This window comes from Dama dama, chromosome 29 (genome assembly GCF_033118175.1).
Source record: "Dama dama isolate Ldn47 chromosome 29, ASM3311817v1, whole genome shotgun sequence".
NCBI lineage: Eukaryota > Metazoa > Chordata > Mammalia > Artiodactyla > Cervidae > Dama > Dama dama.
This window is the reverse complement of record NC_083709.1, coordinates 49360588-49375815: the sequence shown is the minus strand read 5'-3', so window position 1 is coordinate 49375815 and position 15228 is coordinate 49360588. Positions and strand designations below refer to the sequence as shown.

General features: G+C 43.2%; 1 protein-coding gene across 1 annotated transcript in view; it reads right to left on the bottom strand.

Moving 5' to 3' along the window:
• Positions 1 to 6263: 6263 nt before the first annotated feature.
• The window catches only part of LOC133048582 (histone-arginine methyltransferase CARM1-like), a 104292-nt gene continuing 95327 nt past the window's right edge, over positions 6264 to 15228 (bottom strand). Inside the window, exons 5-6 of the mRNA XM_061132313.1 lie at positions 7438 to 7532; positions 6264 to 6391 (exon numbers count right to left, since the gene is read on the bottom strand). The gene's annotated coding sequence lies outside the window, so the exon portion shown is untranslated. The remainder of the gene's footprint in view (positions 6392 to 7437; positions 7533 to 15228) is intronic.

Below are 15228 nucleotides of genomic sequence, written 5' to 3'. Positions count from 1 at the left end.
GGCAGGTTTGGCTACAGGCGGCAACAGCAATAGATTGAGGCCTCTCAGCCAGAGAGTCACATGGGTTCAGACCAATGTGCTGACAACAGGGAATGAAAAGAAGGGACAGCTTAAGAGCTTCTATAAAGGAAGAATTGCAAGCCTTGGAGTTATAGACCTTTGCCTTATAAGGTCACAAGTGACTCAACCTATTTAATGACTGGAGTTAACCTCTGAAAAAAGTCCAACTGGTCCCACATGCATTCTTTTGAACACATTAGGGAAAATAAGTATGCATAAGACTAATCATTTAAAAACACCTATGAAAGGGAAAAATGAAAGTCACTCAGTCTTGTCTGACTCTTTATAGTCCATGGAATTCTCCAGGCCAGAATACTGGAGTGGGTAGCCTTGCCCTTCTCCAGAAGATCTTCCCAACCCAGGGATCGAACCCAGGTCTCTCACCTTGCAGGCAGATTATTTACCAGCTGAACCACAAGGGAAGCCCCAAGAATACTGCAGTGGGTACCAGTGGATCTTCCCGGGCCAGGAATCGAACCAGCTTCTCCTGCATTGCAGGCAGATTCTTTACCAACTGAGCTATCAGGGAAGCCCAAAAACACCTATAAAATACACTTATTAGGAAAGGATCTGGGCAAAGGTGTGATAAAGTTTATATACTTGTGAGAGAGCAACACACGTCCAAATTCCAGACCTGCTCCTTTTAGCCAATTCATCTTTTTCACGGGAACACGAGGAAAAGTAACGCAGAGATCATGTAAATCAAGGAACATTACCTATGAATAATGGAGATAAAAAATAAGGTAAATACATGGACTTCCCTAGTGGTCTAGTGGTTAAGAATTGCCTGCCAATGTAGGGGACACGAGTTCGATCCCTGCCCTGGGAAAATTCTGCAGGGCATCTAAGCCCACGTGCCACAGCTACTAAAGCCTGTGTGCCTAGAGCCTGTGCTCTGCAACAGGAGAAGCCACTGCATTGAGAAGACTATGCCCCACAACTAGAGAGTAGCCCCCATTCACTGCAACTAGAGAAGGCCTGCGTGCAGCAACAAAGACCCAGTGCAGTCAAAAATAAACAAACAAATAAAAAAGAAGGTAAGTACAACCTAATCATTTGTTCAAATATTTCTAGCAGAAGCTTATGAGAAAACTCATCAAAGAATGCAGATAGAAGATGGAAGCATGGGAGAATAATTTACTGAGGCATTCATTCAGCTTCATTCTCATAGTTGTCACTAAGAAGATAAGATGTATTACCTCCTTTTCTCACCCCTGTGCTCCTTGGCAAGACAGTCACACTTCGAAAGGAAAAGAAAGAATAGAATAGGAAAAGGAAAGGAAAGGGATATGCTCCTGGAAGAAAAGAGCTGAAATGTCCAGGAGGGAAAATGCTGAGGTACCAGAAGAGCAAAATCAGGGGAATATGATGTGCAGTGCAGTGGGGGTGGGCTCAGGGACTCCAGAGATGCGGGGGATTCAAGGTGCAGTGGAGGGACCTGCCTCAGAAGGTCATGAAACCTGGGAAATGGGCATTTCCTCAGCCACTATCACAAAGTAAAGATTAAAGTTCCCTTCCTCAGTTTTGTGGGTGGCTAACCCTGATGCTGGGAAAAATTGAGGGCAGGAGAAGGGGGCAACAGAGGATGAGATGGTTGGATGGCATCACCGACTCAATGGACATAAGTTTGAGCAAACTCTGGGAGATAGTGAAGGACAGGGAGGCCAGGCACGCTGCAGTCCATTTGGTGGCAAAGAGTCGGACACAACTTAGTGACTGAACAACAACAACGTCCTATAGGACTCATTAGGATGTATGAGGAAGGCAGAGGTTTCTAAGACCCAACTGAAAATATTCACTACCTTTGATGGGTGGACATGCAGCCAAATGAAGCTGATTTCAAAGGAAAAAATGCTGATTCTTACAGCAAATTCATCCCTGCAGTAGAAGAACTATATAACCTTGACTTTTCTTTCTCTGTTTGCTTTGTTGAAACTATGCGTCCCGTACTGAGATGCACATGGGAGGACAGTGAGTGACATTCTGCCAAGTGTACGGATGGAACCGTCCTCTGCATGACTTTCCCCAGACCTGGTTCCTTTGTGGAGGCCTCTCCTGCTGACACTCACATGAATGGAAGAAGAATCAATCTTATCCCCTTCTTCTAAATTTTTCTCTTCTTTCCATCAAATTTGATAGAAAAAGAATAGGTACATAAGCACAAGGGGGTGGAGATCTTTGAAAGGTACATATGTGAAAGGAAGAGGGAGAAAACAAGGAGATTAAGGAAACCAAGGAGGAGGCTGGGATGTGTGGGGTGGGGATGGATGGGAAAGGGAAGTGGAGAAAAAGGCAGAGCAGAAAGGTGGAAGGAGGAAGGCGAGGAGCTTGGTGACTTTGATCCCTTTGCCTTAAGAATGCCAAGGATGCTTACTATTCAGGATTCCTTCCTGTGTCAGCAAGACAGTCTGCAAAAATACACTTGAGCCAAATTTATAGATATAGGGAACCAATATCTATAAGGAGTCAAATGTCTCCTTGTGATGTTAAATTTATTTAGTGATATGAACAACTCAAAGGCACATTTAAAATAAGATACAAATTTGGTAATACTGTTTGCTTCCATTCACATTTCCTTTAATAAAGCCTTCATATTCATTTTTGATGGAAGTATCCTTGTCATCAATAGAGGTACGTTTCAGTTCAGTTCAGTCACTCAGTCGTGTCTAACTCTTTGCGACCCCATGGACCGCAGCACACCAGGCCTCCCTGTCCATCACCAACTGCCGGAGTTTACTCAAACTCTTATCCATTGAGTCAGTGACACCATCCAACCATCTCATCCTCTGCCATCCCTTTCTCCTCCTGCCTTCAATTTTTCCCAGCATCAGGGTCTTTTCAAATGAGTCAGCTCTTTGCATCAGGTGGACAAAGTAGTGGAGTTTCAGCTTCAACATCAGTCCTTCCAGTGAACACTCATTGATCTCCTTTAGGATGGACTGGTTGGATCTCCTTACAGTCCAAGGGACTCTCAAGAGTCTTCTCCAACACCACAGTTCAAAAGCATCAATTCTTTGGCATTCAGCTTTCTTTATACTCCAACTCTCACATCCATACATAACTACTGGAAAAACCATAGCCTTGACTAGATGGACCTTTGTTGGCAAAATAATCTTTCTGCTTTTTAATATGCTGTCTAGGTTGGTCTAAAACCAGCTTGAACATCTGGAAGTTCATGGGTCACGTATTGCTGAAGCCTGGCTTGAACTCCCAGATGTTTAAGCTGCTTTTAGAAAAGGCAGAGGAAACAGAGATCAAATTGCCAACATCCACTGTATCATTGGAAAAGCAAGAGAGTTTCAGAAAAACATCTATCTCTGCTTTATTGACTATGCCAAAGCCTCTGACTGTGTGGATCACAATAAACTGTGGAAAATTCTGAAAGAGAAGGGAATACCAGACCACCTGACCTGCCTCTTGAGAAACCTGTATGCAGGTCAGGAAGCAACAGATAGAACTGGACATGGAACAAAGACTGGTTCCAAATAGGAAAAGGAGTATGTCAAGGCTGTATATTGTCACCCTGCTTATTTAACTTATATGCAGAGTACATCATGAGAAATGCTGGGCTGGAGGAAGCACAAGCTGGAATCAAGATTGCCAGGAGAAATATCGATAACCTCAGATATGTAGTTGACACCACCCTTATGGCAGAAAGTGAAGAAGAACTAAAGAGCCTCTTGATGAATGTGAAAGAGGAGAGTGAAAACGTTTGCTTAAAGCTCAACATTCAGAAAACTAAGATCATGGCATCCGGTCCCATCACTTCATGGCAAATAAATGGGGAAACAGTGGAAACAGTGGCTGACTTTGTTTTTTGGGGCTCCAAAATCACTGCAGATGGTGACTGCAGCCATGAAATTAAAAGACACTTACTCCTTGGAAGGAAAGTTATGACCAACCTGCTGCTGTTGCTGCTAAGTTTCGTCAGTCATGTCCGACTCTTCCCAACCCCATGGACTGCAGCCCACCAGGCTCCTCCATCCATAGAATTTTCCAGGCAAGAGTACTGGAGTGGGTTGCCATTGCCTTCTCCAATGACCAACCTAGACAACATATTAAAAAGCAGAGACATTACTTTGTCAACAAAGGTCCATCTAGTCAAGGCTATGGTTTTTCCAGTAGTCATGTATGGATGTGAGAAGTGGACTATAAAGAAAGCTGAGCGCCAAAGAATTGATGCTTTTGAACTGTGGTGTTGGAGAAGATTCCTGAGAGTCCCTTGGACTGTAAGGAGATCCAACTAGTCCATCCTAAAGCAGATTAGTCCTGGGTTTTCATTGGAAGGACTGATGTTGAAGCTGAAACTCCACTACTTTGTCCACCTGATGCGAAGAGCTGACTCATTTGAAAAGACCCTGATGCTGGGAAATATTGAGGTCAGGAGGAAAAGGGGACAACAGAGGATGAGATGGTTGGATGGCATCACCGACTCAATGGACATGGGTTTGGGTGAACTCCGGCAGTTGGTGATGGACAGAGAGGCCTGGTGTGCTGCAGTTCATGGGGTCGCAGAGAGTCAGACACGATTGAGTGACTGAACTGAACTAGGTTGGTCATAACTTTTCTTCCAAGTGTCTTTTAATTTCATGGCTGCAGTCACCATCTGCAGTGATTTTGGAGTCCCCCAAAATAAAGCCAGCCACTGTTGCTACTCTTTCCCCATCTATTTGCCATGAAGTGATGGGACCGGATGCCATGATCTTAGTTTTCTCAATGTTGAGCTTTAAGCCAACTTTTTCACTCTCCTCTTTCACTTTCATCAAGAGGCTCTTTAGTTCTTCTTCACTTTCTGCCATAAGGGTGGTGTCACCTGCATATCTGAGGTTATTGGTATTTCTCCTGGCAATCTTGATCCCAGTTTGCAATCCATCCAACCCAGCATTTCTCATGAGGTACTTTTGGAGTCACCCAATACTGTTTTCAGAAAGGACTTAGAACATTCAAGTTTACCACCCAGTAATAATGATTGAATAATATTTCTTTGCCCCTTAAAAAAAAAAACTGATTATCTCAGGATCCTTCTACTGATATGTAAAATCTATATTGATTTCAGCTAATTTATGGCTCTTCTTCTCTAAGCGATATGCTATTTATCAACACAAGGTAATTGAGAGAAAGTCTTATAAATGAGAGTATCTTTATAAAGACTAGATTCAAAGGTGATATGCTTTTTCTTTGAAGTAAAACTTAGGCAAATATGATACAGTTCTTCTAGAAGAGAGAACTTAATGGCTCAAGGCCAAGTTGACTAGTTTTAGCTCAAGATTATTCCAGAGGTTCCTTGAAACCTCTGCTGTCAGACCAGGCTTGGAACCACACATAGAGAACACCTTCCAGGAAGTATTTTAGCTTTCATTTGGTTCTGGACTATTCTAGCCAGGTCAGCCTTGTTAGGAACTATGCCACGAAAGAATGCCAGCCTCACCTGTCAGCAGCATGGTTCTCAACTGAGACTTTTCTACCCCCTGGGAATCACCTGGCAATGCCTGCAGATATTCTGGGTTGTCACTACCGGGTTGTATTTGTCGAGTTCTCTAGAGAAAGAATCCATACGACCTGTGTATATGTATACACACACACAGAGAAATTTATTTTAGAGAATCGACTCACATGATTATGGAGGCTGGAAAGTCCGAAACCTGTAGTTCAAGGCGAAAGGCCATCAAGACGGAGACCCAGGGAAGATCTGACGCTGCAGTTCAAGTCCAAAGGCCATCGGCTGGCAGGATTCCCTCTTGCTTGTAGGAGGTGAGTCTTTTGTTCTAGTCACCCACCTGATAGGGGCAATCTGCTTTCCTCAAAGTCAACCAATTTAAATGTTATCTCATCCATACCCAGAGCAAACCATAACTCAAAAAGAGACATGCACCCCAATGTTCATAGCAGCACTATTTACAATAGCCAGGACATGGAAACAACCTAAATGTCTATCTGTGGATGAAAGGATAAGGAAAATGTGGTATATATATATATATATATATATATACAGTGGCATATTACTCAACCATCAAAGAATGAAATAGTGCCATTTGCAGAGACCTGGATGGACCCAGAGACTGTCATACAGAATAAAGTAAGTCAGAAAGAGAAAAACCAGTATCATTTAGATGTGGAATCTAGAAAAATGGTGCAGATGAACTTAATCTGCAAAGCAGAAATGGAGACACAGATGTAGACAACAAACGTATGGTTACCAAGTAGGGTAAAGGAGGGGTGGGATGAATTGGGAGATTGGGATTGACAGATCTACACGGCTGTGCGTAAAACCAATCACTAGTGAGAACCTGCTGTAGGGCACAGGAAACTCCACTCAATGCTCTGTGGTGACCTAAATGGAAAGAAAATCCAAAAAAGAGGGGATATATGTACATGCATAACTGGTTCACTTTGTTATACGGCAGAAACCGACACACCATTGTAAACCAACAATACTCCAATAAAAGTTGATTTAAAAAGCAATTAATTTAAAAAGAAAACATATACAAACTACTATACATAAGATAGATAAGGAACAAGGATATATTATATAGCACAGGGAATTATAGTCATTTTCTTGAGAAAATGACTTTTTAATAGAGTATAATCTGTATTGACTCACTATGCTATATACCTGAAACTAGCATCTTAAATCAACTAGACTTCAAATATTACACTTATTTAACAGTACATTATTTTTATTAGTATATACAAATAAATATTGCATAGAACATAATAAAAAATAGGGGCTTCCCTGGTGGTCTAGTGGCTAACACTCCACGCTCCCAAGGCAGGGTGCCCAGGTTCGATCCCTGGTTGAGGAACTAGATCCCACATGCCACATCTAGAGTGTGAAGGCCCAACTAAAGATCCCAGGTGCTGCAACTAAGACCTGGCACAAGCAAATGAATAAATTTTAAAATATATATATAAAATAATAAATAACAGGAAAAATAATAAATGTCATCTCATCCAAAAAGACCCACACAGAAACAACCAGAATAACATCCGAGAGCACAGCTGGGCACAGTGCCCCAGACAGTGGCACAAAATTAACTACACGGGGGTGGGGGTGATTGGCATCTGGAGGGTAGAGGTGAGGGGTGCTGCTACAGTCTTGCAACACACAGGACTCACCCCCACAACAAAGACTCATCCGGCCCCAACTGTCAATAACGCCAAGTTGAGAAATGCTGTTCCCAGCTCCAGTCACAGACTTGTAATGTGACTATAACATCACTGAATGGAGGTGATGAGACCTTTCCTGTTTGTAGGGAGCTGTTAGAATCATCTAGAAAGAAACTAACTCATGGATGAAACATCTTAATGAAGATCATCCTTCCCTTCTCTTTCCACTCTGACTTGCTGGGAAAGAGAGCTAACTCCACGGAGGCCTACCTGTAACAGGTCGGCTGGTGTAGGACTCTTGGGCAGACAGAAATTTAATTTCTTCATGCCGATGCCTCAGTCAATGATTCAGCTGCAGAAATGGGCTGAGCAAAAGGGAAGAAAAGAGAGTTTGTGGCAGCTCCTCTGGTCTAGATGAAATGTGAGCTCAGGTGTTTCTGGAGTAAAACCAGCATTTGAGTGGAACAGTCATTGGCCAGTGCAGCCACCAAAACAGGACAAAACCACCCAATCTGACAGTGAACTTGCTGAGAACAACAGAGCAAATGGGCCAGTGGTGCAAAGGCTGCATTCATTCATTCATTGTTCATTTGCTCAACAAATAACTTGCACTAGGCTCTGAGTAAATAAGGCAGCCTGGTTTCTGTTCTCATGTTTTGCAGTCTCACGGAGAAGGAAACACAGTTAGAAACATATCATGAAGGAAAAGGTAGTTCTGGATGGATTTACAACCTCATTTAGGGGTGACTTTTGCTCTGCTCTGGTGGGAAAGAGTCCTGGATTTGGGGCCCAAGCTGGATTCAAATCCTAATTTAGACCTCCTGGCTGGCAAGTCAGTTATCTTCTTGGATCTTCTATAAAAGGGGGCAAGAATACCTGCCATCCCATCTGCATCTAGTGTTAGATGGTGACAAGTACTACAGAGAAAAGTTAAATAAGGGGGATGGGTCTCTGGTCTTGTGAAAGAAATGAAAAAATGAGCCATGTTGGTTCCTGGAGGAACAGTGTGTGAGGCAGAGGGAACAGTAAGTTCAGGGTCCTGATGCAGAGACATGCCTGGTTTGGTTGAAGAACAGCAAGGAAGGCAGTATTGCTGCCAAGGGTGAGGACAGGAGGAGGTGAGGTAAGAGTTAGGGGCAGGTCTGTTTACAGGGCTTCCCTGGTGGCTCAGAGGTTAAAGCGTCTGCCTCCAATGCAAGAGACCTGGGTTCGATCCCTGGTTTGGGAAGATCCCCTGGAGAAGGAAATGGCAACCTGCTCCAGTATTCTTGCCTGGAGAATCCCATGGAGGAAGGAGCCTGGTAGGCTATAGTCCATGGGGTCGCAAAGAGTCGGACACGACTGAGCGACTTCACTCACTCACTGTTTACAGAGCCTCACAGGATCCCGTGAAGACTTCTATTTTGACTTCGAGTGAGAAGGATTTCGAGCAGAGGATTTGACTTGTGTTTTTATAGGATCACTCTCAGCCACATGGAGAATGGACTCAGGGGACACAGGAGGAAGGGATCCCAGTTAGGAGGCTGTTACGACAAGCTGAAAGGCAAGGCTGTGGCTTGGACCAGGGAGGGAGCGGTGGAGGTCATAAGGAATGACAGGGAGGCGGGGAGAAGTACCAGGGCCCACGTGAGGAACCAGTGTCACAACTGATGACTCAAGGACAAGCTGACCAAAGCAAGGAAGCAATCCCAGGCTCGACGTGACAGAAACCCAGAATCCACCAAGATCAACACCACCTGGAGCCTCCAGACAGACAGAAAAGGACTCCCCCGCAGCTCTCCTATCTCTCTATACACCTTACATTTGAAATGCTCTGGCTCAGATGGTAGAGTCTGCCCACAATGTGGGAGACCCAGGTTCGATCCTTGGGTCAGAAAGATTCCCTGGAGAAGGAAAGGACAACCCACTCTAGTATTCCTGCCTAGAAAATCCCATGGACGGAGGAGCCTGGTAGGCTACACCCCATGGGGTTGCAAAGAGTTGGACATGACTGAGTGACTAACACACACACATAAGCACTATTACAAATGAAAATGCTTTTTGGGGGGAGACTGTCACCATGATCGAAGCCCCACGAACACAAGAAATTAAACACTGCCAATTACTGCGTGCTACTGAACATTTCTTAAAAGAAGACATAAAGTGATTCTGTAGATAATTATTATCTACAGATAAATAATTATAGATAATTATATTAATTATTCTGTAATAATTAATAATTCTTAATTATTCAGTTCAGTTCAGTCGCTGAGTCGTGTCCGATTCTTTCCGACCCCATGAACCATAGCACGCCAGGCCTCCCTGTCCATCACCAACTCCTGGAGTCCACCCAAACCCATGTCCATTGAGTCAGTGATGCCATCCAACCATCTCATCCTCTGTTGTCCCCTTCTCCTCCTGCCCTCAATGTTTCCCAGCATCAAGGTCTTTTCAAATGAGTCAGCTCTTCGCATCAGGTGGCCAAAGTATTGGAGTTTCAGCTTCAACATCAGTCCTTCCAATTCAAATCTATGATACTGGAATTGGCAAGACTGGACACATGCAGTGGAAACAAAGGGTAGAGCTATGCACGTGTGTGTGTGCGCGCACGCGCATGTATGTATTCAGTATGTCCTACTCTTTGCGACCCCATGGACTGTAGCCTGCCAGGCTTCTCTGTCCATGTATTTTTCCAGGCAAGAATACTGGAGTGGGTTGCCATTTTCTCTTCCAAGGCATCTTCCAAACACAGGGATTGAACTCACATTTCTTTTGTCTCCTGCACTGGCAGACAGATTCTTTACCAACTGTGCCACCTGGGAAATCCCAGAGCTACACACAGTTCAGTCAGTCAGTGAGTTCAGTCACTCAGTCGTGTCCGGCTCTTTGCGACCCCATGAAACTCAGCATGCCAGGCCTCCCTGTCCATCACCAACTGTGGAGTTTACTCAAACTCACGTCCATCGAGTTGGTGATGCCATCCAGCCATCTCATCCTCTGTCGTACCCTTCTCCTCCTGCCCCCAATCCCTCCCAGCATCAGGGTCTTTTCCAATGAGTCAACTCTTCACATGAGGTGGCCAAAGTATTGGAGTTTCAGCTTCAGCATCAGTCCTTCCAATGAACACCCAGGACTGATCTCCTTTAGGATGGACTGGTTGGATCTCCTTACAGTCCAAGGGACTCTCAAGAGTCTTCTCCAACACCACAGTTCAAAAGCATCAATTTTTCGGTGCTCAGCTTTCTTCACAGTCCAACTCTCACATCCATACATGACCACTGGGAAAACCATAGCCTTGACTAGACAGATCTTTGTTGACAAAGTAATGTCTCTGCTTTTTAATATGCTGTCTAGGTTGGTCATAACTTTCCTTCCAAAGAACAAGCGTCTTTTAATTTCATGGCTGCAATCACCATCTGCAGTGATTTTGGAGCCCAGAGAAATAAAGTTAGCCACTGTTTCCCCTATTTCTCCAGCTATTTGCCATGAAGTGATGGGACCAGATGGCATGATCTTAGTTTTCTGAATGTTGAGCTTTAAGCCAACTTTTTCACTCTCCTCTTTCACTTTCATCAAGAGGCTTTTTAGTTCCTCTTCACTTTCTGCCATAAGGGTCATGTCATCTGCATATCTGAGGTTATGGATATTTCTCCTGGCAATCTTGATTCCAGCTTGTGCTTCCTCCAGCCCAGCGTTTTTTTATGATATACTCTGCATATAAGTTAAATAAGCAGGGTGACAATATACAGCCTTGACATACTCCTTTTCCTATTTGGAACCAGTCTGTTGTTCCATGTCCAGTTCTAACTGTTGCTTCCTGACCTGCATACAGGTTTCTCAAGAGGCAGGTCAGGTGATCTGGTATACCCATCTCTTTCAGAATTTTCCACAGTTTATTTTGATCCACACAGTCAAAGGCTTTGGCATAGTCAATAAAGCAGAGATAGATGTTTTTCTGGAACTCTCTTGCTTTTTCGATGATCCAGCAGATGCTGGCAATTTGATCTCTGGTTCTGCCTTTTCTAAAACCAGTTTGAACATCTGGAAGTTCACGGTTCACGTATTGCTGAAGCCTGGCTTGGAGAATTTTAAGCATTACTTTACTAGCGTGTGAGATGAGTGCAATTGTGAGGTAGCTTGAGCATTCTTTGGGATTGCCTTTCTTAGGGACTGGAATGAAAACTGACCTTTTCCAGTCCTGTGGCCACTGTTGAATTTTCCAAATTTGCTGGCATATTGAGTGCAGCACTTTCAGAGCATCATCTTTCAGGATTTGAAATAACTCTACTGAAAGTCCATCACCTCCACTAGTTTTGTTTGTAGTGATGCTTTCTAAGGCCCACTTGACTTCACATTCCAGGATATCTGGCTCAAGGTGAGTGATCACACCATCATGATTATCTGGGTTGTGAAGATCTTTTTTGTACAGTTCTTCTGTGTATTCTTGCCACCTCTTCTTAATATCTTCTGCTTCTGTTAGGTCCATACCATTTCTGTCCTTTATCGAACTCATCTTTGCATGAAATGTTCCCTTGGTATCTCTAATTTTCTTGAAGAGATCTCTAGTCTTTCCCATTCTGTTGTTTTCCTCTATTTCTTTGCATTGATTGCTGAGGAAGGCTTTCTTATCTGTCCTTGCTATTCTTTGGAACTCTGCATTCAAATGGGAATATCTTTCTCTTTCTCCTTTGCTTTTCGCTTCTCTTCTTTTCACAGCTATTTGTAAGGCCTCCTCAGACAAACATTTTGCCTTTTTGCATTTCTTTTCCATGGGTATGGACAGATCACTCTAAATGTTCCACCCTGAAAGTTCCCTACCCCTAAGACAGAAGAGTGTGGCCGAAGAACATTAGCCACTAGATGGCACTATTTCCCCTGAAATGTCTGACAGGCTCTAAACCCACAGGATGGGTGACTCCCGAGCAAGATAGAGTCTTTACTATCAGCTTCACCTAAAGTCCAGTGCCTGGAGCCCCAGAGGCAAGGAATGAATGTGGCCGGATCTGTTCTTAGGCAATTCTGCAGGCTCTCTTGGCGTGGAATAAATTGAAGGATTCTCTTCTTCCCAATCAAGCTCTTCACAGAGTTTAATATGGGAGTTCTTAGCCCTCTGGCAGTCTGCTAGGCTTCTGAACTCCTCAGCATCATGTTTTTAAATGCACAGGATTTAAAATGAAAGGATTATAAACTAAGCCAATTATACTGAAATGCAATCATAAGACTATAAAGAAAATGTGAGATATACTAATACATGTGCTTCTTTAATAATCCAATAAATTAGATCCAGGGGGAGCCTCTTGTACATTGTAGTTCTGAAATAGCAATGAGCAAAAGTGGTTATTTCAGGGACTTCTCTGGTGATCCAGTGGTTAAGACTTCACCTTCCAATGCAGGGGATGCTGGTTTGACTCCTGGTGGGGCAGCTAAGATTCCACATGCCTCAGGGACAAAAAACCAAAACATAAAACAGAAACAATATTGTAATAAGTTTAGTAAGACTTTTAAAATGGTCCACATTAAAAAAAAAGTTAATTTAAAAATAATATTTCAAAATATCTGCAACAACTGTATGTGATGTTTGTGATGATTATTTTTGATAAAATAGATTCACTTTAGTTAGTGGTGGTTAGGTACTAAGTCGTGTACAACTCTTGTGACCATAGACTGTAGCCTGCCAGGCTCCTCTATCCATGGGATTTTCCAAGCAAGAATGTTAGAGTGGGTTGCCATTTCCTTCTTTAGGGGATCTTCCCTACCCAGGGATCAAACCCAGGTCTCTTGCATTGCAAGCTATCTTCTGCACTGCAGGAAGATTCTTTATCAACTGAGTCACCACATTTCAAAGTATCTGCATCAACTGTAAAGTGATGTTTGTGGTGATTATTTTTGATGAAACAGATTTTTACTTTAGAGGCAGAACCTAATGAAAATATATTTGATTTTGTTCTCTCTTACAATTTCACTTCATGGACTGCTTACATTCTATTTAATGACCTCTTAGAGACTGGAAGACCCCAGGTTAACAATCCTTGTTCAATGACTCTTTAACCAGTCAATCACACATGTCGCCAACTGAAGAAAGCAAAACTTCACTCCATCTAGCCAGGTTCCAGTCGAAGCAGGAGTGAGTTCATGACAACCCTTCCTTTCCTGGCCCTCCTTTCTGGTCAAGCCTCTGAAGCACTGCAATTTCTTTACCACATTCTCTTCCTGAAGTCTCTCCCCTCCTCTTTGGCAGCTAAAGCCAAAGCCGCTTCCCGGGCTCCTTGGCTCCTCTTTTTCTTTCTTTATCCAAAATCAAGATGAGTCTCACCCAGTCCCAGAACCAATGCTCAGTCATTTGTCCTTTGCTTTTTCTTCCCTTTCTTCCCCCTCCAGAGGTGGAGGAGGAAGAGGGAGAGTGTAGTAATTGATGAAAGCCTGCAAAGTCCAAATGTTACAGTAACAGAAAACAGGCAGCCTTCTAGTCTCAAAGTTGTCCTACCCTCATCCTGTTAATCTCCGTCCCTCGTTCTGCTTTACTTTCTTCACCTTGCTTATGCTTATCGAAGTCATCTGTATAGTTACTTTATTGTTGTCTGTTTCCCACACTAAAGCCTGACCTACAAAAGGACAGAGACTTGTGTTTCACTGCGGTGTCCCTGGTGCCCAGAACAGGGCTGAGTGTAGAATAGATGCTCAAATAATACTCGTTAAAGGGATGAGCCAGGATGGAATGGAATGGGAATGTAAGTAATTCCTGGATTTCAATTATTCAGTCTTTTTTTCTACCACTGTATTTTACTGATGCAACAAGAACAAAAATACCCTGGGTAAGTTTTGCAGAGGGTGACTTAAGGATTAGACGAGTCCAACAGAGAATCTAAGTTTTGGTTGGTAATTACAGGTAACACACTCTGTATGCATATCTTAATTTTATGCAATGCAAATGCACTTTAGCCTTTTTATTTAGGGTAGAAAATACTTTACAAAAATAAATATTTTCTCCTCTTTTGAATTTGAAAAAAAAGAAGCCTTATGTTTCATCTCTCTGCAAAAGCCTTCATCTCTGTGCAAAAGTTGTAAGTGAATCTCTATTAACTACGATATCAAACATATAATAAGTGTAGCCACGGTGGGGAGAAGGGGGTAGGATAAACTGGGAAATTGGGATTAACATACAGAGACTACCATGTGTAAAACAGATAGCTAGTGGGAATATAATGTACAGCACAGGAAGCTCAGCTCAGTGCTGTGATGACCTGGGAGGGTAGGACAGGGCGAGAGGGAGGGGATACGTGTATACACATAACCGATTCACTCCATGGTACAGCAGAAACCATCACAGTACTTTAAAGCAACTATGCCCATAAAATATATAGATATACATACACACATACACATAAGCAGATCCTTTACTGACTGAGCCACCAGGGAAAGCCCACTTAGCTATATCAGTTTAGTTCAGTTCAGTTGCTCGGTCATGTCCGACTCTTTGTGACCCCATGGACTGCAGCATGCCAGACTTCCCCGTCCATCACCATCTCCCGGAGCTTACTCAAACTCATGTCCATCAAATCAGTGATGCCACCCAACCATCTCATCCTCTGTCGTGCCCTTCTCCTCCCACCTTCAATCTTTCCCAGCATCAGGGTCTTTTTCAAGGAGTCAGTTCTTTGCATCAGGTGGCCAAAGTACTGGAGTTTCAGCTTCAGCATCAGTCCTTCCAATGAATATTCAGGGCTGGTTTCCTTTAGGATGGACTGGTTGGATCTCCTTACAGTCCAAGGGACTCTCAGGAGTCTTCTCCAACACCACAGTTCAAAAGCATCAATTCTGTGGCGCTCAGCTTTCTTTATAGTCCAACTCTCACATCCATACATGACTACTGGAAAAACCATAGCTTTGACTAGACAGACCTTTTTTGGTTAAGTAATGTCTCTGCTTTTTAATATGCTGTCTAGGTTGGTCAGAGCTTTTCTTCCAAGGAGCAAGCGTCTTTTAATTTCATGGCTGTAGTCACCATCTGCAGTGACTTTGGAGCCCCAAAAAATAAAGTCTGTCACTTTATAAAGTCTGTTTCCATTGTTTCCCATCTATTTG